Source organism: Caretta caretta, chromosome 13 (assembly GCF_965140235.1).
Source record: "Caretta caretta isolate rCarCar2 chromosome 13, rCarCar1.hap1, whole genome shotgun sequence".
In the NCBI taxonomy this organism is placed as follows: domain Eukaryota; kingdom Metazoa; phylum Chordata; order Testudines; family Cheloniidae; genus Caretta; species Caretta caretta.
The window spans coordinates 42110323-42124448 of NC_134218.1; the positions used below are offsets into that span (position 1 = coordinate 42110323).

The 14126-nt window shown below is 43.1% G+C and overlaps 1 long non-coding RNA gene across 1 annotated transcript; it reads right to left on the minus strand.

Moving 5' to 3' along the window:
- Positions 1-7583: 7583 nt before the first annotated feature.
- Positions 7584-10060, minus strand: LOC125629060 (uncharacterized). The gene is made up of 2 exons (XR_007354338.2): positions 9906-10060; positions 7584-9138 (listed from the first exon to the last, which is right to left on the minus strand). It is a non-coding gene; the product is annotated as an uncharacterized LOC125629060 (long non-coding RNA).
- Between the last annotated feature and the right edge of the window lie 4066 nt (positions 10061-14126).

The following is a 14126-nucleotide window of genomic DNA, read 5'->3' on the forward strand; positions in this document are numbered from 1 at the left end:
GATGAAATTTAATGTTGATAAAAGCAAAGTAATGTACATTGGAAAGCATAAGGAGAAATGCAAAGTACTCCTCTGAGGAAGGAACAATCAGTTTCACACATGCAGAAAGGGAAATGACTGCCAAGGAAGGAGTACTGCGGAAAGGGATCTAGAGGTCATAGTAGGACCCCTAGGAAAAGCTAAATATGAGTCAACAGTGTAATGCTGTTGCAAAAAAAAAAAATCATTCTGGGATGTATTAGCAGGAGTGTTGTAAGAAAGACACAAGAAGTAATTCTTCTCCTTTATTCCCTGCTGATTAGGCCTCAGCTGGAGTATTGTGTCCAGTTCTGGGTGCCACATTTCAGGAAAGATATGGACAAATTGGAGAGAGTCCAGAGAAGAGCAACAAGGATGGTTAGGGGTCTGGAAAATGACCTATGAGGAAAGATTGAAAGAACTGGGTTTGTTTAGTCTGAAAAAGAGAAGACGGAGAGGGGACATGATAACAGTTTTCAAATACCTAAACTGTTGTTACAAGGAGGAGGGAGAAAAATTGTTCTCCTTAACCTCTGAGGACAGGACAAGAAGCACTGGACTTAAATGGCAGCAAGGGAGGCTTAGGTTGGACATTAGGAAAAACTTCCTAACTGTCAGGGTGGTGAAGCACTGGAATAAATTGCCTAGGGGGGTTTTGGAATCTCCATCACTGGAGATTATTAAGAGCAGGTTAGACAAACACCTGTCAGGGATGTTCTAGATGGTGCTGGTCCTGCCATGAGTGCAGGGGACTGGATTTGATAACCTCTCGAGGTCCCTTCCAGTTCTATGTTTATATAATTTTATGATGATACCAACTATACATATAAAATGATGGGGTCGACATTAGCTGTTACCACTCAAGAAAGACATTTTGGAATCATTGTGGATAGTTCTCTGAAAACATCCACTCAATGTGCAGCAGCAGTCAAAAAAAAGTGAACAGAATGCTGGGAATAATTAAGAAAGGAATAGATAATAGGACTGAAAATATCATCTTGCCTCTACATAAAGCCATGGTACGCCCACATCTTGAATACTGTGTGCAGATCTGGTTGCCCCCATCTCAAAAGAGATATACTGGAATTGGAAAAGGTTCAGAAAAGGGCAACAAAAATGATTAGGGGTATGGAACAGTTTCTGTATGAGGAGAGATTAATAAGCCTGGGGCTTTTCATCTTGGAAAAGAAATGACTAAGGACAGATATGATTGAGGTCTACAAAATCATGACTGGTGTAGAGCAAGTAGATAAGGAAGTGTTCTTTACTACTTCTCATAACACAAGAACTAGGGGAAACCAAATGAAATTAATAGGCAACAGGTTTAAAACAAACAAAAGGAAGTATTTCTTCAGACAATGCACAGTCAACCTGTGGAACTCCTTGCCAGAGGATGTTGTGATGGCCAAGACTATAACAGGGTTCATAAAAGAACTAGATAAATTCATGGAGGATATGTCCATCAATGGCTATTAGCCAAAATGGGCAGGGATGGTGTCCCTAGGTTCTGTTTGCCAGAAGCTCGGAATGGGTGACAGGAGATGGATCACTTGATGATTAGCTGCTGTGTTCATTCCCTTTGGGGCACCTGCCATTGGCCACTGTTGGAAGACAGGATACTGGGCTGGATGGACCTTTGGTCTGCCCATTGTGGCCATTCTTATGTTCTCAGGGGAAGAGAATGTGGGACCCTGGTCTGGGGAGAGGAGGGAATGGGGTACACAGAGGAATGGAGGGCAGGGGGAATGGGACTAGGCGGTGCACAAAGAGCCACGGGGGAGGGGGCAAATATGGGGGGAGCCTGATATGGGACGAGATGGGAATGGGGGATGGTGTGGCTGACTCTGGCCAGGAAGAGGTTAGATGGAGGATACAAGGAGAGCCTGGGGGTTACCATTAAAGTGGGCCTGCACAAGCTTAAAAGTGTGTGACCCTTCCCCCCGCTTGTAAACAATAACACACTTCTTGGTGCCCTCTGACACTTGGATCCCCTCCCCCTCCTCCCGGTGCACGCAGGGGAAATGACTCATCTCCCTTCGTTTTCGAGACCGCTCCCGGCTCCGGCAGTTTGTGTCGGGAGCCCGGGACGCTCCGTAGCCCGGTGGATCCCAGAGAGCGCAGAAATACACCGCCGAGTCATCCCGCTGCGCCCCGTCTATGGACAGCGTGAACGATTTGACATCGGTGCTGAGCTCGGAGGAGAACCGAGGGGCACCGAACCGGGCTTGTATTCATTTCCTCTCTCATTTCTGTGCAGTAGGAGCAGAGGCTGCTGCCTAGGCAGCTGCTGGTACCACCCCAGGGCGTCGTACGTGTACGTGGTGCTGTGTTGACAGGACAGTTTCACGGGCTGCCCTTCCCTGGCTGACGCAGACGCTGGAATCTGGGTCCCGGAGTTCCCAGCCACGGGGCCTAGCAGGAGAACAGTGGAGGCAGAGTAAGACCCGTGAGTTAGAAAACACTCAGTCTGACTGCCAGTAAATTTAAACTACTTATACTGAGGAGAAGTAGGCAGACGGCGATCCACATCTCGTCTCTACCGCTGTCACACACAGAATGAGACGTCCGCCCTGTTGTCCGGCCTATTTACAGCCAAGGACCCACTTCCCCTCGTGGGAGGGCTGTGAAAAGACAGAGGGAGAAATTCTGCCAGAAAAGCCACCCGGAGACAATGGGAAGGAGTGTTTTTTTTTTCTTAAACAATTTCTCATCGGTGTAGGTGTATAACTTCGTTATATTTATTGCAGGCAACTAAATTAGCTTACCATTTCTCCAGAGGAGTATAATCCATAAAAGCAGACAGACAGACCGACAGACAGACACACATGTATTTATTTTCAGAGAGAGAGACAGAGACAGAGAGAGAAAGAGAGTTGTTGCAGAACTTTTGGTTTTAGGGTATGAGAGAGGCAAGGTGGGTGAGGTAATATTTTTTACTGGCCCAACTTCTGTGTGTGGAAGGGACACGTTTTCGAGGTTCACAGAGCTCTTCCTCAGGTCTGGAGAAGGAAAACAGACCTGAGGAGGAGTTCTCTGAATCTCGAAAGCTTGTTCTTTCCAAAAGTTGGTTCAACGAAAGTTATTACGTTACCCACCTTCTCTGAGAGAGAGAGAGAGAGAGAGAGAGATCCTTCCCTCCTACTGCAGAGATTTGGGTTAAGGGTGTTCTGTAGATCGGCAGGTTAGCCTCTTGACACTTTTTTTCTTTAACTCTCCATGGAGGGTTTCCACCTTGGACAGCTCCTTCAGTCTAACTGGTCTCAGAAGATGGACTATGGGTGAATAGCAGCACCTTGTGGCCATTTCTTTGAGTTACAAAATGAGGCTTAAATTCCCCCTCTGCACAGGAGAAGCACAACTTGCCTGTCTATCTATCTATACTACATACCCGTGGATCTCTAAAACTGCTTTTAATGAATTATACTCCTTTGAAAGATCCCAACCTAGACTTAGTATAAACAGAACTAAATTCTGTACTGCTGTCTGATAGAGTCACTCCTTCCAGTTCTGTCCGGATGGCTACCCTGACAGCTACACACACACACACACACACACACACACACACACCCCGCGATCGATCGATCCCCCAGCCACTCCTGCCTCAGAGCTGGCCATGGTCTGTAGTTTGCAAGCGATGCTTCGCCCTCCCCCGGCTCTGTCAGTTTTGGCTCTGCTCCGCAGCACAGCTGTGGCTCCGTGGGGACTGGAAGCGCAGTAATACACCGCCCTGTCTCGCAGCTCTGCGCTCAGGATCTTGAGGGTGAACCTGTTGTTGGAGCTATCAACTTCCCCTACGAAGCGGCCCTGGAAGCCTTCTCCATAGTGGTCCCCTTCTCGGTAAATCCAGGTCAGGGGGCCCCGCTGCCCCTTTCTGTACCAGTTCATCCAATAGCTGTTCATCTCCCCTCCCTTCACACGGCACTGGAAGGTCACTTCCTCGCCCTCCCGGACTGCCAAAGCCTGGGCACCTTGTTCCAGCACCACATCACTCCTGACTACTGGCGAGAGAATAAAGCGTATTAATAAGGCAAAGAGATTAACTGCCAGTAAGGGAGCAATGAGGGAGAAGGATAAAGGTCAGCGGAGATGGCTGAACAGTGAAATGACAGTATCTGGCAAGTCAAGAATTATTCTATGTAACTGAAAATCTGGAGAGAATTTAACAGCTTCACAACCAGTTAAAGATGAAGAAAACAAGAAAATAAAAACAAAAACCTGGAAACGAAGCGAAACACAGAAAACACACACAAAAATCAAACACAAAAACCTGAAAACCAACCTAAACACAGAAAACACACAAAAACTTAAACACAAAAACCTGAACGCCAACATTTAAGACAGAGAGAGAGAGAGAGAGAGAGAGAGAGAGAGAGAGGAAAAGAAAAACACAAAGACAGGAGCACCCTAAATCCAAAATAAACGCTGAAAACACACAAAAATATCATAACATAGGAACAAAAAACACGAATATGAAAACCTGAAAAACAAAATAAAGAGTGAAAAAGGAACAAACTGAAAAAAGCCAAACACAGAAAAGAAGAACATAAACACCAGAAAAGCTCCATCAACACAGAAAGCACAAGAAACTCAGATACAGTAAATTCATACACAAAAACCTAAAAACCCAAAGAAAAAGCCAGAACAAACCCAAACTCAGACAGCAAGTGCAGAATTAGGGCTCTGTGCTATTGTGTTTTATTTACTTCCGCATAAGTTGCTGAGAAGCAGCAGAAGGCAGCAGCCCCTTCTCATCTCTGCAAGAAAACGAACACCCAAGAGTTTCTCAGTCATCCCCTTTGTCATACAAAAGTCACGTGCCCCTTCCTCTGCAGGCGCTGGCAGAGGATGGAGGTTGGCAGCAGTTCGATTTCTGGGTTAGCCTGGCTTCAAAAGCGACAAGATGGAGCTCCCCAGCCTTTGACGTCTTTAGCTCACAGGGTAACACATCGCGGCTCCGCTCACACCCCTCCGATCAGACATAGAGCAGCCAGATATCAAACAGCTCTTTCCCCTCTTAATACGGATCCTTCCAAACACCAGGTGGGCCTTTAACCTCCTCAGGACTGAAGAGAAAAGGAGAAATGCCGCACAACTGTTCACACAGACCTGGGCTCTGCAAAAGGCACCCAGCAAAGCATTTCGGCTGCAATTTTCAAAGAAATCTAAAGGAGTTAGATACCTACATCCCATTGAAGTGCAGCCTGAAGTTCATACTGTTCTTGCTGTTGTTGTTTTAATCATCCTGGAAAAGATTTTTTTTTTTTATAGTATGGTACATTTTTAAAGAGGAAAGGGATTCTTTCTTTCTTTCTTTCTTTCTTTCTCCTGTTTTTGTGAAGACGGGAGGGGCTTCTTTCTCTTTCCTGGTTTATGCTGACTTTTAGACTTTTGTGCGTGTGTGTTTATTCTGTTTGAGTTTATCTTTTTGCATTCTGTGGTTGCCTTCTTGTTGTTTGTGCTGTATGTTGTCGCTGTGTATGTTTTGGGAATTTTTGCTTGTTTGTGTGTTTGATTTTTTTGCATTCAATTTTCTGGTTTTGGGGGGTGCTTTTTGCTTTTTCTCTATCTCGGTCTATGTTTTCTATGTTTCTTCCCTTTTTTGATTCATTCTTTGGTTTGGTTCTTTGCTTTTCATTTTAAATTCTCAGTAACAAATGTTTCCCCCTTGCTCTAAAATACTCTATAGCCTTTACTATTTCTAAATAGGGCCTTAAATTGTTCCGTGTTTTACAGGCTCAAAGAATGTGTTTCAGGAGAAAAATAGCTTTGCTGTAACCCACTTTGAAAGTGGGTTAAGATAAACAGGAACAAGGCATTCTTATTCTGGAATAAGAGTGTCCACAGGTGGATATTTCAAAGAATTTCTGTTGAACTTTAAATTCACACCCTACCTTAATACACATTCATTTTCAAGTATAGACAAGCCCCAGTTTTCCACTCCTTCTGAGTGCTGTTTCTTTGTGCATTGCTGGGCGGAGGGATTTTGTAAAGGAAGGTGTATCCTTTTTCCTACTGTGTCTATCAGCGCACAGTAATAGGTGGCGGAGTCAGACAGCTGAACCGATGATATATCCAAAGGGAAAACCCTGCTGGTTTTATTAATTTTGGCTTTGAAACGGTTCCTGAACCTCTCTTCCAAATCTTCATGCCTGGAGCGCTCCTGAAGGATGAACTGTGGAGATCCTCCGGATTCCTGCCTGTACCAGAGCAGCGTTGGGAAGCCAGAATTATAGCTACAGTCCAGGGTAACAAATTCCCCTTCCTTCACCTTTGTTTCTCTCACGGGTTGGATGACTGTCTGACCTTGGGTGAGCCCTTTAAACACATCAAAGTAACATCGGAGTTATTACAAAACCCCCGAGGACACACAGATTTCATCTCAGTCTTTTAAGCAAACATCAGCCAAGAACAGACATAGAAGCTGGAATTAAACACTATGGTGTTCATAATATGCTCACCGGACCAGTTCAGGGTTAGGACAAGTACCAAGGGAAGCGCAGGCATGCTGAGACCCCAGGGTGTTTGTCGCTGCTGTGAGATAGGACCCTTTGATACGAACTTCATGAGCTGCTCTCTCATCTCACCGGAAATAGGTGCTTTTCTTTTTTAGGTGCATGCCTTGTTCAATTTAAGGTGACTCATCCTGGCCTCATCCAAAGTCTTTTGAAGTCAACAGGCGTCTTCCCATCCACTTCAAGGGTCATTGGATCAGGCCCATGATAGGAATATATTGCACCATGAATGCGGACAAGAATAAAGCTTATGAAAATTGTACAGCATTGCACTATACCCAGGGACGACAAAAGAAAATGCCCCATATCTCTTCTCAAGAAGAGAAGAGAGGTGGTTCATTGTCATAAGAGTTAAGATATAAAGCAGAGAGAGATTATATGATAGATAGATAGATTAGATAGATAATGGATGTGTTATCAGGTACTAGCCACCAGGGAAACCAAATCTCCAACCACTGTGGATTTTATGTCTGAAGTGCTTTTGGCCTCGGTAGGGTAGTCTCCTACAGCATTTGAGGAGGTGAGATATATGGTTTCAAGTATCTTTTCCAGTCCATATTCATCCAGTGATTTAAAGAAACAAATCCAGTCATTAAAGGACATTCTAGTCTACTCTAGTCTAGTCTCATTTCTTGTATTGTATTGTATTGTGCTCCCATGTCCCGTATTGCGCTCTCATTTCTTATATTCTAATAAATTCTGGATTGTAATTATAAATATAAATTAGAAAATGAATTTCCCAATAACAGACACACAAAGTTCTTCTTGACAATCCGTGTGAAATGATTTTTCTGTACTGCTAAACGAAGACATCTTTTAATTAAAACATACAATTTTAAAAGGAATAATAATTTCATAAAATTCACCTTCTTCTGAGATATAGCCACTTATTTTTAAATACCGATTTTTTACACAGTCATTTTTTCTGGTCTGTCAAATTTAGACAACTTCTTTTTATTCATGTATCAAAAATTCAGTAAAAATAAACAGATATTTCATAACATTTATATTATATAGAGATATTTAATATATTGATTTTATTTGCACACACAATTCATTTTTCCAATATTTTAATAAAGACAAAATTTAGTTATTCAGGTAAACAATTAATATCCATAGGAACGTAGGACATAGGACTGGAAGGGATCTCCATCCTGGCTCATAGAACATTTCAGGTAATGCCATTTCATAAATTTATCAAGCTCCATCTTAAAACTAGTTTGGTTGTTCACACCCACTCCTCCTATCACCTGTTCTATAACCTCACAGTCACTCCGCTAATGATTAGACATCTTCTAATTTCCAGTCTAAATTTATTCGTGGCCAGTTTATAACCCATTGTTCTTCTACAAACATTGTCCAGTAGCTTAAATAGTTCTTCTCCCTCCCTGGTGTTTATCTTACTGATACATTTATAAAGAGCAGTCAGATCCTCATAAGAACATAAGAACCGCCAGACTGGGTCAGACCAAAGGTCCTTCTAGCCCAGTATCCTGTCTTCCCACAGTGGCCATTGCCAGGTGCCCCAGAGGGAATGAACAGAACAGGGAATCACCCAGTGATCCATCCCCTGTCGCCCATTCCCAACTTCTGGCAAGCAGAGGCCAGGGACACCATCCCTGCCCATCCCCTGTCAGCCTTTGTTTTTCTAGGCTAAATAATCAACTGCATCTCCTAAAATCAGCTCTCCATTTCCCTGAACATCTGAGTAGCCCTCCTGTGCACCTCTTCCACTTTGAATTAACCTTTTTTGAGCATGGGTGACCAGAACTGGACAATGAATTCTTTTAATTCTTTTAACCACTTGATTTTATCATTATTAACGGACATGAACTTTCCATAGAAGGGTTAACAAATCTCATTCATCACCTGCATGTCTTGTCTTTACAAGACTCATTTGCCTTTGGTCAGTGTCTTGTCGTTAACGGCGTTTTTATTCCGTTTGCAGTGTTGTGGTAGCTGTGTGGGCCCCGGGTAAGGAAGAGAGAAGGGGGAGATCTAATATCTTTTATCGGCCGAACTTTTTCTCCACAGAGCTCTGCGGTGGCTCTGTGGATATTGCCTCACTCACCGTGTCTATTTATTTTCTAACTTTCGGCCAATCTTCCCTGAGGAATTCAATCCAGCTCTAACCCCCGATATTGCTCGGCACTAGAATTCTCTTCCTATGGACATTTTTGCCCACGGTTGTCTTTAATCACCTGAGCTGCACCACTGAATTCAACAGGGGTCTTTCCATTGTCTTCAATGGTCTTTGGACCAAGCTCTCCTTGAGTGGCAGGTTATTGTTCAGGGTGTGACAAGAGGTGAACCATTGTGGGCTGCAAGGCACAATAATATACAGCACCATCTCCCGGTTGTAAAGTCCTGATGGTTAAAATGCTGGAGCTGTTGGCACGGTCAACAGAGAGTCCATAGCGTCCTGAATTTCTCTCCTCACTGTAGCTGTGAGTGATGTAAGTCAGTTCAGTGCTGGCCTTCCGGTAATACCAGTAAATGGAATCGTAATTCCCATCAGGAATGTCATGCTTGCATTGAATCTTTGCATCAGCCAACTCAGCACCGCTCTGGTCGGGGGACTGGGTTACTTCAGACAGGCAGATACCACCTCCGGGGAGGGAATGAGAGAGAGAGAGAGAGAGAGTTAAATAAAACACTAACCAATAAATGTGGGCTAGCGATGCACAGCACAAGAGGAAAATGAACTGGACTTAGTCGGTTAGCTTGCAATGGTGATGACAGAGGAAGATGGTCTGGTATGGAAGTCACTAAGCTGGGTCTGAGGACACTGGATTTAACTTCAAGCCCTGCTACCAACTCTCTGGGTGACTTTCAGGAACTCATCTGGGCTGAGAACAGCAGACACCTACAAGATTCGCATAAAGAAAAGGAGGACTAGTGGCAACTTAGAGACTAACCAATTTATTTGAGCATAATCTTTCGTGAGCTACAGCTCACTTCATCGGACGCATTCGAGTGTAGCTGTATCTAACGAAAGCTCATGCTCAAATAAATGGGTTAGTCTCTAAGGTGCCACTAGTCCTCCTTTTCTTTCTGCGAATATAGACTAACACGCTGCTACTCTGAAACCTACAAGATTTGGACACTCAGTTCCCATTGAGAGTAGCAGAAATTTGGCCTCTAAATCCCTTAGGCATCGTTGTAACTCTCAGTTGTATTCTCTCTGGATCTCTATGTAAAATATGGATAAAAGAACTTCTTTTTTCCTTAGACTTTGTCTATTTAGGGCAGAGACTCACTACGTATCTGTACAGAGCTCAGCACAGCTTAATGGGGTGCTGATTTCAGTTGGAGGCAGTGGCTGTTACTATAACAAGATCGCATTTAAAAGAGACAACAGGCGGCGTTACTCACAGAACAGGGACAAGACGAGACAGCTGCGCCCACTCATGGCACTCTGACTGCCGGGTCTTCTTGTTCTGTTTGTAGATCGAAGCTCGCCGCTGTCGCTGGCGGTGGGGAGATAACACCGACAGACCGCGCCTCCGCACGCATTCAACCCCTCACCACTTCTGCCTTATCTGCAAAGATTGCATGGCAGTTTGGTTGCTATGGCAGTAAAGGAAATAGGGGATTAAGAGGAAAGGAGTACTTGTGGCACCTTAGAGACTAACCAATTTATTTGAGCATGAGCTTTCGTGAGCTACAGCTCACTACGAAAGCTCATGCTCAAATAAATTGGTTAGTCTCTAAGGTGCCACAAGTACTCCTTTTCTTTTTGCGAATACAGACTAACACGGCTGTTCCTCTGAAACCTGGGATTAAGAGGGTGTTTTTTGAACATATCACAAGATGTTGCTCATCAAAAGATCTCTTTAAACTTTCATCCTCTACAGATGGAGAACTGCTTGCTTGCTGAAGGCCTGCGGGTGTTCGGTCTTTACATTTATTATCATTATATCATTATTACTTTTCTCTATATAGCAGTACCACATAAAGACTTCTTTGTTTAGGGTGCTACACAGGCACACCGGAAAAACAAAACAAAACATTTTTTGTCCTGCAGAGTTTACTGTCTAAATAGTCTAAGGAAGGACTTTTATCCCCATTTTACAGGTGAGGAATTGAGGGACAGCGGGACTAAGGGCCAGATTTTAAAGGTATGTATGTACGATTGAAATAATGGGAATTAGGCACCTAAATACATTTGCAAATTTGGCTGCTAGGCACTATAATAATGCAATATCTGAGACACACCAATAATAATTACTAAATGACTAAAGCATATCTTCCTCAAGTCTCACTGCTGTGTCATCCCACCAATTGGAGGTGGAGACCAGTAATTCCACAACAGTGAGACTTGAGGAATATATGCTTTAATCAAGCACAAATTGTTGGTCTCAATGCAGGAGAAACACGATGAAATTCTATGATCTATGTGATACAGGGGGTTACGATCTAGTGGTCTTCTGGCCTTTAAATCTATTAACCTACAATTAGGTACCTATTAAATCTATTAATCTATAGCATTACCCACTAGTGGTTAGTGGAGTTAAGCAAACTTTCCATCTCCTTGCAATCTTATTCTCCTTGGAACTAAGAAAGGATGGTCTTTATGGCTAAGGTAGAGGCCAGGGAGGGACTTGGATTTCCAGACCTGCCATAGACTCCCCTTGTAATCCTGGGAAAGTAATTTAGTCCTTCTGTTCTTTGTTTCCCCATCTATAAAATGGGACTTCCCTGTCTCACAGGAGTTTTTTGGGGATAAAATACTGTGATGGTCCTGCTAATGGGGGCCACATACGTACCTTAGGTAAATGGTTTTCTAGTTTCCTAAACCACCTTCTAAAATTTATTTTACAGCCTAAAGGGACCAGTAGATCATGTATGATTAGTTTGATCCCCTACATATCAGAGACCACACAATTTCACTCTGTTACCCCTTTTTTGAGTAATCTGTGTCTAACCCATATCCTCCAGAAACGCGTCCAGTCTGGATCTGAAGACCCCAAGAGACTGAGGATCCACCACTTCCCTTGGGAGTTTGTTCCAAGGATGAATCACCCTCTCTGTTAAAAATTGTGCCTTGCTTCTAATTTGCCAACGGACTTACCCTCCTAAATCACTTAGATGCTTTTGAAAAGACCTTTAGTCTTTCTATGCCACAGTGCCCCAACTGTAATGTGGATAACAGGACTTTCCTCTCCTACAAGGTGCTGTCAGGATCCATACATTAAAGATTGGGAGGCTTTCAGACACTAACTGATTTGAACATTTCAGCCATAAAACATCATATATTGAAAGCCCTGTTTATTCTGGGTTGCCTCACACTTCTCTTTTCAGACTCTATTCTTCTTCTTCTTCTTCTTCTTCTTCTTCTTCTTCTGATGATGATGATGATGATGATGATGCTGGTAGTGATGGCAGAACTAGTAAGTCACAGTGATGAACCAGGACCCCATAGTGTTAGGTGCTGTACAAACACAGGGGGGGAAGATGCCCCTAGACCGGAAGAGCTCACAATCTGAGCTCCAGAGTGCATTTTTGCACAGAAAGAGTCAGCATTTACCACTGTGCAACAGCTCAGAAACAGGTGGCAGCCTCTTCATTGTTAATAGCCATAATTTAAATCCCAGGTTGCAAGTACTTTCTGCCCTCCGTGTTGTACAGTCTGTACCCTGTTTTGCTGGAGGTGTTTTTTTGGTGTCCACAGATTAGATGCTCTTGGGTTTGGTACAAGAACAATTGGTACCAATGATGAGCAGCTGACATCCTGCTGAGATTGCAGGGAAAAGGACGGAGTTGTGGATGAGGCACTTACCTGAGACTCAGGAGAGCTGGTTTCAGTTGCCAGCTCTACCACAAATTCCCTTTGAGACCTTGCTCAAGGCAGTTAATCTCTCTGCCCAGGTTTCCTTATATGTAAAACAGAGATCCTAATATTTCTCTACCACACCTGGACTGTGAGGATACATCTTTGGAAGCACTCAGATGTTTTTTGTGATGGGGTGATATAAGTAGATAGATACCCAGATAGCTTTACCAGGAATGAAGTTTGGGACTTTCAAAGGATGATTTTAAAGAAATTTGGGTGTCTCGTTGACAGAGGCTCCTTAAAAAGTCTCATGCAAAATTCCTGCAATATGTTTTAAAAGTCTCTTTTTCCTCCCTGGTTAAAATCTAAAATAAATAGAACCTGGAAAGATTCAAATGACATGTGTATTATACTTTTTACCAGTAGGTTGTGCTACCTTGTTATTTTCCCCAAATCTAGCTGGACAGCGTTGCTTTAATCACATGCATTATCAAACTGTCAAACAAAGCAATAGGAGGTTTCTAACTAATCACACCAAAACAGAAGGTGCTTTATAGGTTGTGACAGTCGCAGGCTTGCAGCTAGTCATTTAAATCTCCCACGCACACTCATAAATAGGTTATCTTCATTTAAATCACTTAACTACACTATTTTAAGTCATATTTTTTTTTAAAAAATCGGTGTTTTTACTTCGCGTTATTTGCAAAATACAATAGTCTATGAAGAGAAAAAAATTCCCAAGATGTTAACAGAATAACCTCATGCCCATTCTATGATTCAAGGTTGATAAATTACTATAAAGATTTCAATAAAGATTTGGTTTGCGGGGAATAGGAAACACTAGCTTGACACCAGTAGAGTCACCATAAAATATGTATTTATTGACAGTGTAACAATTCTCCTAAGACCGGCTGTTTCTAGGCTCAGTGTGCCTAACTTCCGCTGCATCAAGGAAGGAAAGGTTTTTTGTCCAGGTTTGCTCTGTGGCTCTGTCCCTTTGAGCGCTGCAGGGGTCAGTAATTCATCGCTGTGTCTGCCAGCCTCATGTCTGTGATGTTCAGAACTGTGGAGCTGTCATCAGCCTGGGAGGAAAACCTCTTCTGGGAGAAACCTGCAGCATCACTGGCTCTTTTAGCTCCTCTCTGGAAAATGCAGGGCAGGCCATGGTTACTATACTGAGGTACTAGAAGAGAGATACAACGCCAAATAAGAGCAGAGAGAAGTTATTTTAACTCTATATTTAGCACTGCTCGGGCCCTTGCTGGAATACTTTGTCCAATTCAGGTGTTCAGAATTCAGGAAGGAGACTGCTAAATTGGAGAGGGTTCAGAGAAGAGCTGTGAGAATGATTACAAGTTTAGAAAACATGTTTATAGTGATAGACTCAAGAAGCTCAAGATCTTTACAAAGAGGTGGTGAAGGGGTGACTTGACTATGGTCTATTACAAACAAATATTTAATAATGGGCCCTACAACCTAGCAGAGAAAGATATAACAGGAGTCAATGGTTGGAAGTTGAAGTTACACAAATTCGGATCAGAAATAAGGTGCTAATTTTTGTCAGTGAGGGTAATTAACCATTGGAACAATTTACCAAAGGGGCTGTGGTGGATTCTCCATCCCTGGCAATTTTAAAACCCAAATGGGAAGTTTTTCCAAAAGAGCTGCTCTAGGAATTGTTTCAGGCCTGCATTACACAGGATGATCACAATGGTTCCTTCTGGCCTTGGAATCGATGCATCTACTAATAAGGAGTTTTCTAACATTTCACACAAAAATAGAAGCTTGTCTTCTGGTTCAGTTGTGATTTGACAAGTGTA